General features: G+C 34.5%; 1 pseudogene; it reads right to left on the bottom strand.

Annotated features, from left to right (window-relative positions):
* Positions 1-9,925: 9,925 nt before the first annotated feature.
* LOC110268347 (tropinone reductase-like 3) lies at positions 9,926-11,623 on the bottom strand (annotated as a pseudogene).
* Between the last annotated feature and the right edge of the window lie 1,955 nt (positions 11,624-13,578).

The raw sequence follows: 13,578 nt of genomic DNA, 5'->3' as shown, positions 1-13,578 counted from the left end.
GAAGCTGGGCTTCTCACTCATATTTCTCGCAACCAGAGGAAGGTGGTAGGGCACTCTCCCTCGGAATGTTTCCCTCTGAAAGGAGAAGGTAGTAGGGCACTCATCCTTTGGAATTATTCCTCCTGAAAATGCGATTTCTCTCTGATTGCAAGGTGGTAGGGCACTAACCCACGGAATCATATGGAAACCAGAGGAAGGTGGTAGGGCACGCTCCCTCATAATATTTCCCTCTGAAAGGAGAAGGTGGTAGGGTACTCATCCCTCGGAATTCTTCCTCCTTATGCGCAATAAAGAGACTAATCCGAGAGTTGTCGATCGAATTTTCTGTCGGGCTCGGCACTATAACCGACATGTGATATCACAGCTAATAGGGTAGACATTCATCATGTACATCTTTTATATACTTGAGTTTGGCTAATTGTATAACATGCCTACCTACTTCTTGATCTACTTGTTGTATATGAATATTATCTGTGTTTTACTTGTTTGCATTAGTTGTGATTGTCTGGTGCTGAGGAGGTTAGGTAGGCGGTGGCGATGGGTTCGCACGGAGGTTAGGTTGGCGAAGGCTGTGGGATACAGCGGTATGATTAGTATTAGTTAGAATTCCCCTAAGTTTAGATAACCCGGTTTATGGTTTAAGTTCTTTATATATTTATTTATTTTGTTCTAAGCTTGAATATCCATATGTGATGTGAAGTTCTAGGATTGCCTTCGGTGTCCCGAAGCCTTACTTCTTACATCATTGGGTATTGTTACCATACTGAGAACCTCCGGTTCTCATTCCATACTTTGTTGTTGTTTTTCAGATGCAGGTCGTAATCTACTTCGGTGAGATTTTGGATATGGTGACAGAGCGGAGTATGGTTCATTCCTTGTCTATTTCTGTTTTACTTTCGTCATAGTATTCTCTCACCTTTTGTATATTTATCTTTATGGCCTTAGAGGCTTATTTGAGAGATAGGTTGTATAAGCTGTTTTAATTCTAAAACTCTGTATCTTTCTATTTGTAACTAGTCGGCTTAAACTCCGCAAGCTGCGGCTAGTTCTCTATGATTATTATATTCTTATATTTATATATGTTTTATTCTCTTATACCTATACCTTGTATCTTATGTGTTAGCTTCATGTGAATATTTCACGCTTCTGTAATTTTGTCCTTGAGCTTAATCCTTCATCAGGCTTCTATAATATATTATTCCTTTCTATATATAAATATGTTTAAGCCTTAGAATTGTCGTAACCCTTGATTAACCTTCGCTTTACGGCTAGAGGTAAGGCTTAGGGTAATTGGGGTGTTACATCATGACATTAAGTGAAATAAAATTAACAAATTATAGTCCTATAAAGCAAGATTTTAATCATCAAATTTAATGAGAAATATACACAAACATCTTTAAAAATATCAAAAATACACATGTTAGTTCATAAACACCACACTTTTTAAAACAACATAAAATGATAAAATGGAATTTACCAATGACACGGAGTAAAATATGACGATGAAGAACAAATAGAAGTGGTCATGAGAAGTTTTTTTTTTTTTTTTGAAAATTTGTTCACATCCGAAGATACCTTAGAAGTAGAGGAAACATGGGAAGTGGTTAAAGGGCACATAAATGAGGAAAGATTAAACATTGTCAATGCTAACTTCACCAAGGATGAAGTGCATCAAGCGTTATAACCGAAACCATTCTAAAGATCCTAAATGAGGGAGCTGACCTGAAGTTGGCTACTAAAACAATGCCAAACATGTTATAGATTATCCTCCCTTAAATTATAGGGGAGAATCAAAGTGCCTTTGTTCTGAGAAGACTTATAACGGATAATGGGCTGATAGTTTTTGAAATCTTTCACTACATGAAGGAAAAGATGCTAAGGAATAAGGGCTATGTGGGCATGAAGCTAGATATGGAAAAAGCGTACAATAGAGTGGAATTGAGCTTTTTGTGTAACACCTCGTTTCTCCATATAATTAATTCTCGAAATTTCTATGATGAGAATTCATAAACATCCGAGGATCACCATTCAGCATGATATAACAAAGGAAAACTTAGATAAGATAAGTGTAATTAGAAGAAAGTACAGTGAAAACGTGTTAAAAGACGAAAATCATACCAGTAACGATGACTTTCGACCGTCGAGTCCAAATTCATCTATGAAAAGTTTACTACTAGCATTCCTTGGATGGTTTAGCTTTAGTAAAGTACCCTAAACATATTCTGGAGCTGAGGTACTCGCTATTACCAATACCTCAGATACCGGCCTTTTTAATCGTTTTAGCTGACGTGGTTTGAATTGGTAATTACATAATATTGTCTTTAAATTTAATATCATTTTTCACTCCTCTTTCTTAGTAATTCAGCTAGCTTACCAAGAGATATTCTCATCATATGTTAACCAAAATCATTTAGAAAGATTAGCTGAAAGAAAGCAAGGAACTAAAGTAACTAGCTTAGTTAAAATCTAACTAAGTCTAAAACAAACCAAACCAACCTCACTCTTCTCTAAATAAACCAGTTTTCTCCACTCTCTCTTCACCAAAATCCGATTCTCCTCTCTTACCTCTCCATCCAAAACTGGTTCCCCCTTATTGATTACACCAAGATATATATCAAGCACATAACTTGCATGATAACCAAATGTCACTAGGAGATGCAAGAAAAGGTGGGTGGAGATGTTATCATTGAACTCATGCCTTGCTTCTCTTTAACAAGATTTGCGGATCCCCTCCCTCCAAAAGCCTATGATCACACAACATAATCACCTTTCTCTTAGCAAGTTTGAGCTGAAAAAAAAAAGTAAAGAGAAGAGAGAGAGAGAGAGAGAGTGTAAAACCAACTGAAGCATGAGAGTGAGAGAGAGTCCATGATTCTTCAACCATTCACCTTGTTCTTCCTTCAAGTTTCATGAATGTAAATACATCTTTTTGATAATCTAAGAAGCCAAGATCATCTCAACTTCATCACTTTCCTTCTCACCTTCCACACCAACATAGTTTTGAGAGAAACATCACCTTCATTCTCCTCAAGCTTTCGGCCAAGCTAGAAACTCCAAGAAAGGAGTTAAAAATTATGGTTTCTTTCACCAAGAAGGCTACCTTAAAGCATTCAAGAAGTCATAACTCATCATGTTTCTATGCCTTTAGTGAGAAGAAATTCCTTTCCCTTCTCTTCTATATTCGGCCTTCTAGGCTTAATGAGCAAGAAATTGCTATTCATTGAGTTTCTTTGTTGTATGTCTTAGGAGATTCTAAGAAAACCATTCATCAAAGTCTCAAGCTTTAAGGGTGAGAGTCTCTTCCTTTTTTCATCTCTTATCTATTTGTCCATAAGGTCAAAAGCAAGACTAAAATCTTATTTTAAATTTTGATTTAAGGAGTTCGGTGGATAAAAGAGTTAAAGAAGAGATTTAAGGAAGTTAACAAGAAAAAGTAAGGGTTAGGATCACTAAAATATTCTTAAGATGATCAATATAACTAAATGATGGTTGACTATGTCTTGCTAATCTTTGGATGTTCATGAGTGATTTTGATGATGGATGATTGATGCGGATTTTTTGCAAACTACTATCAGCAAGTACACCAAGTCGTATCAAGTAATACCATGGGAATGTGTTATCGTTCCTACGAGGATTAACGGACTAAGCAAACAATGGTCAATTGATTAATCTAGTCAGACAATCAGAATTTAAGGTTTTAGAATTTCTTATAAAAATAGTAAATAAAATAAGGCAAATAGTAAATGATTGAGAGAGTAATATGATTAAAAGAGTTAAGGTTTCAGAGATGTTGAACTTCGGGAAGAATACTTTTCACTCTCTACTTTAATCATGTAAGATGTATCTATGGCAAATCATTAGTAATCAAATCCTAGTCCCTTGGTAATTTAATTTCTCTTAACTTAATAAACAATCAATTCCTTGATTAATTGATTATGAAAAGAAGTGAAGTACATTCACTGACTTAGAAACTACACAATTCACAAGAATTAACCCTAGTTGATTCGATGTCAATTATCAAGTCTAGTTTCAAAACTTAAAGAATTGTGAAAAGGAGTTTTCAAGCTTAATTCCAAAAACTAAGTTTTCCAATATGATCATTAGAATTCAGTTAAGATTAGAACTATTTCCCAATAGATTTAAACCCTTGTGATGAAGAACGAATACTTTCTCTTGAGAAAACATCAATACATTAATCAAAAGTATAAAAGCTATAACATTAGTCCATTAGAATCAACAGAGTTTCTAACCTTAACCAAGGAGATTAGTGACGCATGCTAAGCTTCAAAACCAAAAACAATGTATGAAAAATGGCCAAAAGGTCCTCCGTCAAAGTTTTGAAGAACCTTTTATATTCAACCTTAAAACAAAAACCTAAAAATCAAATTCATATTAAAATCTAACAAAATAAAATCATATCTTTGGCAATTAATCTTCAATTCTCCTTGTGATTTAGATCCAAAGCTTAGTGATTCAATCCTTTAGCATGCAATGTGGGATTAGGTGATACTTGATTTGCTTGTGGGTTCTTGGGCCCTGGGCGTATGGCACGCCTACTCATTGGCATGTTGCATGCCATCAATTTTCCAAGCCCTGGGAGTAGCTCTTTGGGCGTGTGGCATGCCCACTCCTCTGCGTGTTGCACGCCAATTTTTCCAAGTCCCTGGGAGCATTCATCTTGGGCGTGTGGCACGCCCACTCCTTGGCGTGTTGCACGCCTGCTTTTAACACTAGATGAGGCTTTGAAGGCGTGTAGAAATGGTATGCCCTTGTTGATTGGTGTGTGGCACGCCACAAAAATGCTTAATCCTGGAAGTGTTGTCCTTAAGCATGTAGCATGCCCTAGCCTTGGCGTGTTGCATGCCCACTTTTTGCTTGGAATTGGGGATGCCTTCCTTGGACGTGTGGCTCGTCCAATTTTGGTGTGTTACATACCCATTTTGTGTCTTAAAATACCTTGAATTGAGCCTCTAGAAAGTTGGCCCAGCGTGTCACGCTCTTGTAGTGGCGTGGGGCACGCTAGCTTCTCTTTTGGTCTTTAATTGCCTTCCTCTTTGGGCGTGTGGCACGCCCCCTTGCTAGCGTGTTGCATGCCAGCTCCATCATCTCACTTAAGATGCTAAAGCATCAATGATGTTATAATTATATGTCCATAAAGTATTAAATATGAAACTTTGATGAGTTTATGTGATGAGGATGGCTACGAATGATGATGATGTTTATGATTATGATCGTGGCCAAAAATAGTGATTATGTGATTGGATAATGATGGCGGACAAAAATTATGAAAGCACTTAGGGATAAGACTTAATGTTATATTATATGATATCAAGAGAGGCTCTAAGGAAGATATTCATAAGAATTCAAGAAATCAAAGTACTCAAAGTACCAATTGAATAACGTCTAAAAGCACATAATTATCAAGCAAAAATCATTAAATATCTTAGAATTACTGAAGAAAAGTACTTAAGATACTCATGCATCACAACACCAAACTTAAGATTTTGCTTGTCCTCAAACAAACAAAGAATCATGCATTCAACATTAAAGAGTTTAACTTTAAAATTCAAGGGTGAATGGTAGCAATGCAAATGGTTTTGGTTAGCCTTTTCACTTATTCACAATTCAACACAAATGGTTATAATCTTTCAAGGCCTCTATCCTGATTATATTATAGAATCCTTCCTTGAAGCACCACCTTGAAGCGAGCTTATTTTCTTTTCTTTCACAATTTATTTCTTTTATTGGATTCTTTGCATCTTGAGCTTAGCTTTGACTCTAACTTCTTTATCTTCAAGCGTTGCTTGATACATAAGCACCACAAGCACTTGACTGGGAGGCTCTTTGAGCTTATGTTTCTTTTATTTTCCTCAACTAGTGGTGTTCAGAGCCTTGCTCTTCTCTTTCTTGAGGGGTGCTTTTGATGCACCCGCATCTTTAGGGTTTTTCCTTCATGATTTCATTTAATTAACTAAGAATTCTTGTTTAATAAGCAATGATTTCATGGTTAAAATGAACACTACTTTGAATTAGTTGAATTCATTCATTACAGAAAAATGTGAAAGGAAAATAGCAAGAAACAGAGAAGAAAAGAGGATAGGAATCATCAGGCAGGAAGCTCTCTGGACTTTCCACGTTGGGATAAAAAGGGATCCATGCTATGCATCTAGCATGTGTATGCACAAATATGGATAATTTTCCTATCATGTGTACACATCTGTCATGCGTACGCATAACTTCACCTTTACGTGTGACGTAGGATCACAGTCGTGGCATGCCAAAGGCAATGTGGGACGTGACAGCCTTCACGTGAGACGTGGACTTATCATGCATACTTATGCTACATGCGTACGCACAACCAGGGCGAAAAGGAATCATCATGCGTACGCATGTAGCATGTGTACTAGTGTGGATTTTCTAACCACAACTTACCGACAAGTGCACCGGGTCGTACCAAGTAATAAACTTAGGTGAGTGAATATCGATCCCACGAGGATTAATGGACTAAGCAAGCAATGATTGATTAATTGTTATAGTTAGATAAGTTGAAATGAGAGTTTTGAATGACAAATAACATAAAAGACAATAAATTAAAAAAAGCAAACAGTGAATGGTTGAAAAAACGGTATGAGAATATAGTTAAGGCTTTGGAGATGTTTAAATGTCCAGATTAATATTCAATGTCAACTACCTTGATCACGCAAAGATTAAGTTTATGACAAACCCCAGGTGATTGAATTCCTATTCCTAGGCAATTCAATCTTCTCTAATCCAACCAACCATCAATTCCTTGATCAATCAATTGTATTAGAGGGTTAAGTTCAAATTCTAATTTATAAGCCACAAAAATCCTAAGAACCCAAAAATGATGCAGTTATATGTCACGTACCATATTAAGTCTAGATAATTAAGGAGTTTTGAGAAAAGGTTTCAAGCTGTAATTCTAATGATATAGCTTTTTCAAGATTCAAAAGAATTCAATTTAGATTAGAGTTATTTTCCAATACTTACCAATCCGTAGTATGAAGAACGTAACCAATTCTTAAACATGAATCAATGCATTAATCAAGAGTTGAAGAAAAAATAATTATTAATCCATCAAAGTAAATAGAGCTCCTAACCTTAACAATGGAGGTTTAGTGGCTCACGGTGTAGAGAAAACCCTAGGAGAGAAAAGTGTAAAATTGCGGAAGAAAAATTAGGAGAAGAGATGTCCCTACGAGGGCGAATCTCTATCCTCTTTATAATCCTAATTGAAATTGATTTAAAACTTAAATTAAAACCTAAATATATCTTTTCAAACAATTATCAATCAAGTGAAATACTTTAACAGATTAACAGATTAAGCAAGCAATTATCAATCGATTCATCTAGTTAGACAATCAAATTAGGGTTTTGAAATACTTTAACATAAACAGCAATGAAACAAAAGCAATTAGTGATTGTTAAAAGAGAATATAATTAAAAGAGTTAAGGTTTCAGAGATGTTAAAATTTTCGGATCAATACTTTTCACTTTCTACCTTAATCATGCAAAGATATTTCCATGGCAAATAATTAGTAATCAAACTCCAATCCCTTAGTAATTCAATTTCTCTTTAACCTAATTAAACACTAATCCTTTAGTCAATTATTTAATAAAAGAGTTGAAGAACGTTCACTGATTTATAAAGCCACACAATTCATAAGAATCTCCCCTAGTTGATTCGATATCACTTATCAAGTCTAGTTTCAAAACTTAAAAATTACAAGAATCGATTTTCAAACTTAATTCAATTAATCAACTTTTTCAAACATTTAAGAGAATTCAATCAGAGAAGAATTGTTTTCTAACACATTCAAACCCTTTAAGATGAAGAACGAAAATATTTTCTTAAGGAATCAATGCATCAATTAGAGGTAGAAAAGCTATTATATTAATCCATGGAATTAATAGAGCTCCTAACCTTAACTAAGGAGAATTAGTTGCTCATGTTCTTCAGAGAATCCTTAATTATCAAAAACTAGAAACTGCTGAAGAAGAAAAGAGGTCACTGCCCCCTTCCCTTATATACTAACCCTAACAAACTTAACATTCAAAATCGAAATAGAATAAAAACTAAAGTGAAATTAAATCTCTTTCATAATTGTTTTCTCCCTAGCAGAGATTCCTTCCATAATTGTTTGTAATATTTAATTAATGCCATCATTCGTGGGCTTTTGATTGATCATCCAAAAGGTTAAGAACTTGGAGATAGGATGGCTTTATTTGAAGCCCTGGAAGGTGAACTTGATTCCCACATCCCACATGAGGATTCTTTCATGCCACGTGAAGTCCATTTTGGGTTGAGTTGCTCTCTGTGAAACCCACGTACCACGTGAAGGATGCTGCATTGTACGTGCTTCAATTTCCTTCAATTGCATTGCCCTTCACTTTGTACGTGCACTACAAGAAAAAGTCGTATTTGTAAAAAAAAAAAATTGTTACAAAACGTCAAAATTTTGAAACAAAAATTTTTTGTAACAAAAAAAGGGGCCGTTGCAGTAAGTCCCGTTACAAAAAGTTTTTGTAACAAAAAATGGAACTGTTACAATTCAATATGATATTTTGTAACAATTTTTTCTGATACAAAAAACCAGAAGCCGTTACAAAAGTGATAACAAATTTTGATTTTCAAGGTATTTTTAGTGACAATCTATTTTTTCCTATCAAAAAATTTTGTTACAAAATGTAACATGATTTTGTAACATTTTTTTCTTTAGTTACAAAAGCAGATTAATTATTTTGTAACAATTTTTTTTAATACAAATTGCATGCATAATTTACTAAATTATTGTTTAAATTAACTAATATATTAACTATTTTAATAAGCAAGTCTACATCTATATAATATGCAAAAATATACATAATTCAAATAAGTCCTTTTAGCTAAAATTGTTTTCAAACAAAATAACATTAGTAAGTACATTGATTAGTTCTACAAGTTATATGTCTTGCATAAGTTCAACCAAAAGTTAAAAGTTCTAACATAGATTAGTGTCTCTATGAATCAAAATACTCTTGAGCACTCAAGATAGCATGTGGTCACCATTTCAGCACTCCTGTAAATAAGAAAAATCGAAACAAAAAATTAGAAACAAGATATAACACTAATTATAATTTTTTTCACTAAGTTTTATCCAAAATGTTTAGAAAAATTTTGGCAGAACCTCCCCTAAAACTTGGATATTTCCACTGTCTATGGTTCCAACAAAAACAACAAATTCACAACTTATGTCTCCGCCAATATCCAACCAAATTTATCAAACCAAATTTAGGCATGAAGTTAAAATGAACTTGAATATGCCATATAACTAACCATTATTAGCAACTGTGCTCCTTTACTCTTGCCCTTTGTATTGTATCACAACATATGGATCTATTTTGTCTATTAAACACAAAAAATAAATTATAAAAACTTGTTAGCATATTTATTAGCATAGTTAGAATTGCACAACTTGAACATAGTTAGAATGTTTATTAAATAATACCATCCATTTGAGTATTAAAAAGGAAAGAATTAGCACAAAAAAGAAATTAGGAGAATATATAAAACCAAGTATAACATATCCAGATTATTTGGTAAGTATAACAAATAGTAACACATGACACTTGGTATTTATATAAAACCAAGTAAAAAATATCCAGATTCTTTGGTAAGCCAGAGCATCTAGTGTACAACGACAATCAACATACTAGTCACTGAACAAATTCAATCAAGAAAAAGAGAATAGCAAAACAAAACAAAATAAATAAATAAAGGCATATTAAATAAAGGACAAAAGATGTTGGAAGGCTCACCGTGCGGATATTGACAACATTAGACTGAGCTTTCATAATCTCGACATCACGCTCTTGTTACTGCTTCCAATCAGAAAGCAAGGTCTCATTTTGTACAAGTTTCAAATTAGAACTGATCCATGAACTGTTGATGGCAACCAAGTTGCTTCATTACTTTGGGTGTTTCTTTGCTCCTATCGTGCAGTCTACCAAAATTATCCTGCACAAAGTTAAATACCAAATTACAGTGGTTCAATAATCAATAATTCCTGAAGGAGCCATGACAAAAAGCTAATATATATAATCAATAATCAATAGGTCATTAATAAAGTAAGAAAATATTATTATGCAACATTTGCTTCAAAGCTTTCTTAGTCCCTATCTCAATCAAAATTGTGTCACTTCATTAAAGCTGGTGACATATTCCCCCATCAAATTCTCTATATACAGTGCCTAACCTTGGCCCTTAAAAGGTATTTTAATTTAACATAATTAAGATTTTTTGCAGATTCCTCATAAATTTGAGTACATGACAGCTTGAAGGCAATAAGATAATGATGGAAATTAAAGAACCAAAATTGGGAGCAATAAGATAATGATTGATAACTGGTAATAAACAAGGCAAAATTAGTTGGCACAAAACCAGAAGCAATATAGTTTACACGAGTGTTTGGGGCCATCTCAGCAGCCAAGGCCTATGCAGCATATTACGAATAATTATCACTTAAAAACAAGAAGATATATGCAGTTTTGTTAGATGTTCAAAGAACACTTTGTAGGGCAAGTGAAGTACCTACTTTGGTAAGTCCAAAAAGGGCTGTTTTGGTCACTCCATACATAGACATAGAAGCAGGAGGATTGAAGCCGGCAATGGAGGAAATAATAACCATAGATGAACCTTTGTGCAAGTGAGGAGCTGCATCCTGCAAGAACATAAATGTTGTTAACACATCAATTAGAATATTAACTCATAACAACAAACACTTGACAGCTTGAACTAATTTACCTTGAGAAGAAGTATAGAGGCCTTAACATTAATCTCCTAAAGCTTGTCAAGAACAGAGTTTTTGGTTTGCAAAATATGGTCAACAGAAGGATTTGCAGCTGCGTTTGACACAATCACATCTATATTTCCACACTTATGTAATGTTCAACAGCATATTCAACAGCACTCAAACAAATTTTAATAAAGGATAATGCTTTCGATAAAAATGAATAGAAAATGGTGACCTGTGCGGTTTTTTGAATCAAATTCTTTCTCTGTTGATCATTGGAGACATGGCAAACAAGGGCCAAAACTTCAATTCCTTTAGCCCTAAGTTTCTCTGCAGCCTCGTCAACATTTTGCTGTAGAAACAAGGAAATTGAATAATGAATATAATTAATTGGAAGTAAAGAGGAAGAGAAAGGGAAAAAGACCTGCTTGCGAGAAGAGATGACGACGGAAGCACCTTCCAAGCCCAGCCTTTCAGCTATGGCGAAGCCGGTTCCAGACGGCAGAGGCGATATGGAGCACTGGGGGGGTTCAGCCAGCAGCGGCGGTGGCTCCCCGTCTTCCCTTTTGTTCGCGTTCCCTCACCCTCAGACCAGATCGGCGGCGACTGGGCTCATCAACGACGGCGGCGATGAAGGGAATCGGCAACGACGAAGACGGCCCGGACAGCGGCAATGACGTGACGCTTCTCCTCGCGACGGCTTCCTCCCTCGTGCGTCTCTGCTCTGGCAGTGGGCTGAACGGCGACGACACGGCTCCACAGGACGGCGACGCTCCTCCTCGCGCGGTTCTGACAGCAGCTCGTGGACGAACCGAACGGCGGCGGCACATGGACGGCGGCAACAGCACGGCCTTCTCCTCCTTCTCCTTCCTCGGCTCGCACCTCTCTCTTCTCTGCGCGACACGACAGCGCAGCGGCAATGACGCCCGTCGGCGCCGTCCTCACTCTCCCCTCCCCTTCTTCCTATGAATCCCTCTCCTCTCTACCCTTTCTGTTTATTGAGTTTGGTGCTGCTGTGTGTGTTTCAAGCTTGAAAGTTTGCTGAGGGCGTTTAAGTTTGGGGAAGGGCTGCGGCTGGGAGATGAGTGAGGGTGGATTAGGGTTTTGAGTAAAAATAGGTCCAGGAGTAGTTTTGTAATTTCAAATAAAAGTGGGGATAATATAGTAATTAGGAATAAATTTTACTCCAACAATAATAATGTATAAAAATACTATTTGTTCATCAATTTTACAAATTATTTTCAATAAAATGTTCAATTCTAAAAATTAGAAATAATATAATTAATTTTTCTATTTTCCAAAGCAGCAATATTAATATTTTAAATATTAATTATTTTGTCCAAATCATATAAAATTTTTATTATTTCATAATTATCAACTTTATAGTTTAAATATAGAAAATAATCCAATAATTGTAAAATTGGATAATAATCCTAATTTATTTCAAATTCAATTAATCAAAACTTGCTATAATTATCTTTAATAAAATAATTTCTGAAATTAAGACTATAAATAACTATATGATTTGAGACTTGATCATAATAAGATTTTTTAAAAGTTTCAGGTCTTACAGATATGATGGTGGTGATGGCAGCGGCGATGGAGGCGGCGACGGCTGCGAGCTTTAGGGTTGAAGCTAGCCTCTTGCACATTTCCACGAGATCTTCTCTCTCACACTGCGACGGCTGAGAGCTTTAGGGTTTGTTTGGAGGGGGTTGAGAATTTTAATTATGTGTAATAGTGGGGGGATTTTTAAAATTATGCAGGGAAGTTTTATAATTTGTCACAAATAAAATATTTTGTGTAAGTTTTTAAAAATTTTCACTAAAAAATCTCCACTAATTATTAAAAAATTTGTAGTGTAAAAATCTGATTATTAATAAAAATGATATATTAATTATTTAGAAGAATATAAAATAATATTTTTATTTTTTAAAAATTAATGAATACATACATTATATAAAAAATTTTAATTTTTGAAATAAAATAAAATTATTTTGAAAAAAATATATACACAATTTTTCTTACTCTTAAAGTGCTTAACATTTTGAAAAAAAAATTGTTATAAAATATGCTTATAATTTGTGACAAATAATTAACTTGTTACAAACAATACTTAATTTTGTGACAAATTAATTTTTTGTTACAAAACAACTGAAGTTTTTGAAACAAAAAGTTGTTTGGTTACGAAACAATTGGAGTTTTTGAAACAAAAAAAAAATTGTTACAAAATATTTTGAATTTTTGCAACTTGTTTTTTTTTGTTACAAAATATTACAATATTTTGTAACAAAACACTATATCGTTACAAAAACTAACATACTTTGTAACAAAATAAAACAGATTGTTATAAAATATTATTCTTTTGTAACAATAAAAAATTATTATTACAAAATATTAATTTTTTGTAACAATTTTAAATTTGATACAAATTTTTTGTTACAAATGTTCCATTTTCTTGTAGTGGTGGTGCTTTTCACGTCCCACGTGAACCATGGGTCGTGCGTACGAATGATGGCCAAAAAGGTAAAGTTATGCGTAAGCATGCTTGCATGCATATGCATGATAGATAAATTGGTCCCAACGTAGTACGTGGTCCTTCCCACATTGCACATCCCTCTCTATGTTTCCAGAGAGGCTTCTGTTCATCTCAGAGAGCATTCTTCTTGTCACCTCCTATCTTTTTTTTCTTCTCTGTTTCTTTCTGTTTTCCTTCCAAAGTTTGCTACAATCAATGAAATTCAGCTAATCAAAGTAATATTCATTCTAACCTTAAAATTATTTC

This window comes from Arachis ipaensis, chromosome B3, assembly GCF_059453495.1.
Source record: "Arachis ipaensis isolate K30076 ecotype BB chromosome B3, ASM5945349v1, whole genome shotgun sequence".
Classification (NCBI taxonomy): Eukaryota; Viridiplantae; Streptophyta; class Magnoliopsida; order Fabales; family Fabaceae; genus Arachis; species Arachis ipaensis.
Note: the sequence above shows the minus strand (reverse complement) of the source record. Positions and strands in the feature narration are given on the sequence as shown.